The 6,000-nt window shown below is 24.0% G+C and overlaps 1 long non-coding RNA gene across 3 annotated transcripts; it reads left to right on the plus strand.

Annotated features, from left to right (window-relative positions):
- Window positions 1-1,477: 1,477 nt before the first annotated feature.
- On the plus strand, window positions 1,478-3,806 carry LOC108341903 (uncharacterized). Of its 3 annotated transcripts, none has more exons than XR_008246189.1 (3): window positions 1,478-1,673; window positions 1,792-1,872; window positions 3,029-3,806. It is a non-coding gene; the product is annotated as an uncharacterized LOC108341903 (long non-coding RNA). The 3 variants fall into 3 exon arrangements; XR_008246192.1 differs by having other exon boundaries at window positions 3,094-3,806; XR_008246193.1 differs by having other exon boundaries at window positions 1,479-1,673; window positions 3,186-3,806.
- Window positions 3,807-6,000: the final 2,194 nt, after the last annotated feature.

Genomic DNA, 6,000 nt, shown 5'->3' on the forward strand with positions numbered 1-6,000 from the left:
AATTACGAAAATTAAGATTATTTTAAACACTTAAATAAAAAATAAATAAATAATGGTATTCAGCCTAAATATAAAATATTAATTATACACTTTCTAAAATTAAAATAAAATTTAACAAAAGTAATACAAATTAACCTCGTGCACCGCCAAACTAGACATCATTATCTACATATTTGTCACTTTCTTACATAATCATTAAATATACACCACGTTTTGCATTAGCAGCCCTAAAATATACACATCAACACGTAATAGAAATCTAAGATGCCCGAACCTCTGTTCGCTCCACCGACAAACCACTTTGGTAGACTTACTCACCAGAATTACAGGTCTCAAAATTAGCTATCATAACAACATAACATTTTTATGCATATCAAACGTAGAATTAATTAGACAATACTAATAAAATGATAAATTTTATTCAGACAAATTTTAATATAATTTTAATACAATACAAAGTTAAAAAATGAATTTTAAATTTAATTTAATTTTATAAAATAAATTTTGTATTCATTTTATATAATAACTAGTTTATGTCTAAGCAAGATTGATTTTTTTCCTGTGTATTTATTAAAATAAAGTTACATATCCAGAAAAAAATAATAAATATTTTCAAGTATATAATTAAGTTTTGAATAAAACTAATTTTAAAATTAATTTATATATGATTTTTAAATAATATTATTTTAAGAAATAAAAGTAAAATACATTTTTTTTAAATTTTATTTTATTAAATAAATAAGTAATTAGAAATCACAAAAGGATAAAATTAAAAATAAAAATATAATATAAGAAAGTTCAATATTTTAAATATAAGATATTTTTTTTATTTAATATTTTTTGTATACTCATATATTTTTTATTGTTAGATTCCTCTAGTGATATATATAATTATATATATATATATAATTATATATATAATTATATATATATATAAACTTGTTTAATGACAATATAGATACTAATGTATTTAAAGACAATTAGTTGGTTGTTTTCATTTTATTTTATTAAATAAATAAGTAATTAGAAATCACAAAAGGATAAAATTAAAAATAAAAATATAATATAAGAAAGTTCAATATTTTAAATATAAGATATTTTTTTTATTTAATATTTTTTGTATACTCATATAATTTTTATTGTTAGATTCCTCTAGTGATATATAATTATATATATATATATATAATTATATATATATATATATATAATTATATATATATATATATATATAATTATATATATATATATAAACTTGTTTAATGACAATATAGATACTAATGTATTTAAAGACAATTAGTTGGTTGTTTTCATTTTATTTTATTTTATTAGTTACAAGCATTAACTACATGAAGTTAGAGAGTGAAAAATGAATTTTCTAAAAAAATTATAATATTATTTATAAGAGCCTGAAAATGTAAGATTATTGGGCCCTGTAGCCTGGCCCAAGAAGCTAAGGGCACTAGGACCTCAGAAGAGGTCTCATTTTTTCGGCTTTGAGTTCATTTTCCAGTTCCCCTTTCTCTCTTTAAACTCATCTCCATTTTCTCCTTCTTGCCCTGCCTTCTCTCTATCCTTGCACTCATTTGAACCGTTGAAATTTCAAATAGGTGGTGTTCTTTCGCTCACGGAGTTGAAAGCTTCCCTTCTATCCGATTAGATTTCTATTTGGACGGGTAAGTCAGTTTCTCCACTTTTTCTTGAACTTAGGGCATGCAACTTTATTGGTTGCATGGTGCTCCTTTTGATTCTCTGTCTATTCTAGCTCTAAGAGCTGTTTCCATCACCATTTAGGTGGTTGTAGGGCACTGTTTGGGTTTTCTCTGTGAAGGTACGGTTAAGGCACTCTAGTTGACTATACTGCTCAACTTCAAGGTAAGGGGAGCTAATTACTTTTGTATGAATTTATTTTATAAAAATATATGCATATGAATGTTGAACTGGTGTGCTCTTGTGAAACTGTTTTATGACTTTTATTGTATTGGGTGTTATAACTGAAACTGTGAAATTGTGCATATTGTGATGTGATGAATTTAATCTGTTTTGAATGAGTTTGTTGGCTGAAATAAATCTTGTTGGAAGGTCTGGAGGAGTAAGGGTTCTGTAATAACATGTATATATGGGTATTAAATAGATGTACATGTACTGTTTGAGGTTGCTGTGAGAGGAAGTGAAAATATTAAAATTAGGCATTTCAGATTTAGAGCATAAGAGAACAGGGTAGATAATTTAAATAAATTAATTGTTAATTGTTGAGAGCCTTTCTTTGTTGGTAGGATAGAGTAACCTTAAAAACCTGAGTTGGCACATCCCTGATCATAGAGCAGCCCTGGCCTGGTCCAGTCAGTTGTGACTAGTCATATGTGTTGGCATTGAAGGTGAGTTTGATGCGTTCAGACATCTGGGTCCTCTCCGGTGACCAATTGGGATAAAGAAAGATCTCTATTAGGATGAAAATAGATGCATAAAGTTATCATGTGTTAATTTCTAGTCAATTATAATTTTAGGAAATCAGTCATTCTGTGTTTGGAATTTAAAGTAAGGATCCATAAATAAATAAATATATATATATATATATATATAATATAATATATATTAGTTTAATATAATATATATATATATATATATATATATATATATATATATATATATTAGTTCAATATAATATATGTATATATATATATATTAGTTTAATATAATATAAAAAAATATATTTATAATGTTACGTATTATATATATATATATATATATATATATATATATATATATATATATATATATATATATATATATATATATAATAAAGTAAGGATAGTTGTTTCTTATATTGAAACGTGAGTGGTAATCGATAATTATATTACTTGTAGGTATGTATAAATTGATGCATTTTATGAGCTGCTATGGGTTAGTTGGAGGTGTTTGGTTCTTGGTATTGATGAACTTAGATTCAATTGTGGAGATGTTATTTTTATAATTTGTGAGTGGTGAGTAATGTATATTGTTGAGATTGTGTATATGTTGATTGTGGCAGAAAGTATATGATTACAAAGTGATGAAAGTATGATCCAAGTTGTAAATCAAGTTCCATTTGTGTAGGATCTCTTGGTGAGATCCTTAGTGTAGAATGATTGCATGGTAGCTCAGTCTTGGGGGTTTTCCTGACGCTCCAATGGTCTTTTATTCTCAAGTAGAGAGGATTGATCCATGTGGTGAGGAGTAGCAGGAGGTCATAGTCTTGGAGTCTTGGAGGCTTCCAGTATGCTCCAGGGCGCGGAACGGATTAACCTCGTGAGTGTGGTAGGGTGGAACCCATTGGCAACGGCTTTGCAAAGCAGTAGAGGCCACCACGAGTGCATAACCCGCCATAGCTCGGCAATCATTCCGGTCCGGACGAGTCGATCTATAAAGCAATGGGTCATTGTGATGTCGATGTACTATGTTTGAGTGACTTTTGCATGTCGTGTGTGATTGAATAACATGATTTTTATATCTAGCTCACACTTGCTTGTTTGTATTGCTTGTGTATGTTTTCCTTTTGCGATGATCATCCATTTGAATTAGAGCAGATGGCAAGGAGGTTCCTTTGGAGACAGCTTTGGAAGCCGAGGACAATGTTGCTGCCTAGTCTCCTAGAATGTTATTAGTTTGATTGGCTATTCTGAAATACTAATTCCCATTTCAGCTTATATTTTAAATCTCTTTGGAGTTTAAGCTTATATTCTGAAATTACTCAGAGGATGACTGTAATCCTATTTACTCTGAACTGCTTTCCTATATTATGCATGTGGACGTCTTTATTATATATGCTCTCTATATAATTGGGATGTCACATTATGAAATGTTATTTTTTTATTACTAAACTTTTGAAATAAACTATTAAGTATAATATTTTTATTTATTTTATGATAAATATAATTATTTAAAGAGTTAAATATGTTTTTAGTTTCAAAATGTATAAACTAATTTTTTTTCTAACTTAATTACGTTAAACTTTTTTCCATGTCAAGTAGTGTTTTATGTTGGTGTTTGAGTTGTTTACACCTTTTAGATATTTTAATTCAAATGTTAGTTTGAAAAATAATTTAAGATGCAAACAAATTAACATCAGTATATTAAAAGGACTATATCCATCTACTTTTAATGTTGAAAGATTAAATTGTATCAAAATTTTAGTCATAATTATAATTTTACGAACAAATTATAATCTTACATTCAACTTTAAACATTAAAAACATACTTAGACCTTATTTAAATTTTTTTGCGAAGTTGTATCTACATATTATTCATGGTAATTCTTTTATCAAATAATATTACTTTAATTTTTATATAATAAAAGTATAAAGAAAATGTATATAATAATTTAATATAATAATGATAAATATAATTTTTATTCACAGGTTTTTTAAGATAAAATTATTACGTGACAATGTTTTTATACTTTGTATTATTAATAAATCTATATAAATTTTAAAATAAGATTATTTTAATACATTAAACTAAAATATATTTTTTAAAATTTAACTTTATTATATGACAAAGTAATTAAAGATCATAGTACAAAATTAAAAGAGAAAATATAATATAAAAAAGAATTAATACTTTAAATATAAGTTAATTATTAATAAATTATTAAATTACCAAATAATTAAAAATTATAAAAGGATAAAATTAAGAATGAAAAAAATAGCATAGAAAAAATAATTAATACTTTAAATATAAGTTATTCAATTAGTATATTAAAAGTACATTAAACAAAAAATTTTAATTATAGTTAAAATGTATCAAAGAACATATACTAAAATAATATTTATGTATTTCAAAAATTAACTAATTTTCAAAATAATTTTTAGGAATGTCTATCGTGGTTTAGGTTGATTAAGAAAAGAAAAAAATCATATGGGAGATAATCTTTTATATGAAATTATAAAAAATTTGTATTTTTAATAAATATATATTAATTTTTAAATAATATTATTTTAAGAAGTAAAAGTAAAATATGCTTTTCTAAATTTAACTTTATTAAATGACCAACCAAATAATTAGAAATCATAAAAGATAAAATGAGAAATGAGAAAAATAGTATAGAAAATAATAATACTTTAATATAAGTTATTCTTTAACAATTTATTAAAGTAATTAGAAATTATAAAAAACTAAAATTAAAAATGAAAAAAAATAATATAAAACAAAGAAATTATATTTTAAATATAAGTTATTCTTTAATAAAATATATTAAAAATATATTAATTTTTTAATAATGATTAAAATATATTTAAAACACACATTAAAAGAAATAGTTATTTATTTATTTTAAAAAACGACAGGTTTTTAAAATAATCTTTAAAAATAATATATACTAAATTAAATTAATTAACAATATAATTTGAACTTTATACATAATGAATATTTCTGAGATTGATATTAAAATTTTAAATTTAAGAAAATAATAAATATAAAAAATATAATAAATAGATAAAAAAATAAAATAACTTTCATGCAGCAAAATAAATACAAATAAAAAATATGAAAAATATCAAATGATAAAAAAACTAATTTTTAAACACCTGTTAATAAAATAAGATAAGTAATAAAATAAATTTAATAATATCTTTTTTCTTATATTATAATAGATTTCGATAATACTTTTTATAATAGTTTTGCATATTGGGAGCTTATTCTTTAACATCTGTCACTAATAGCTAAAGAGAGGATCAAACTTGCTGGGTAAGTTTTTACTAGTAATCTTCATTTCTATCTATTTTTACAATCACTAGATTGACAACTTCCCTAATTTTAAGAAAAGTAAAGGATAGGAGCAGAATATTCCGTCATTAAATCCTCAAGTGTCTTTTTCGTTTTTTCACCCATCGTATCAGGTATTTCTCTCTAAAACTTTGACAATGGTTAATTGGTTGTTCAGGCACTCATATTATCTTGTAAGCATTAGTATCTCATCTAAGAGCGGAATCGTCCTTAAATTCCCTTTGTCGTTCAGCAAAGTAA

Source organism: Vigna angularis, chromosome 1 (genome assembly GCF_016808095.1).
Source record: "Vigna angularis cultivar LongXiaoDou No.4 chromosome 1, ASM1680809v1, whole genome shotgun sequence".
NCBI classification, from domain to species: domain Eukaryota; kingdom Viridiplantae; phylum Streptophyta; class Magnoliopsida; order Fabales; family Fabaceae; genus Vigna; species Vigna angularis.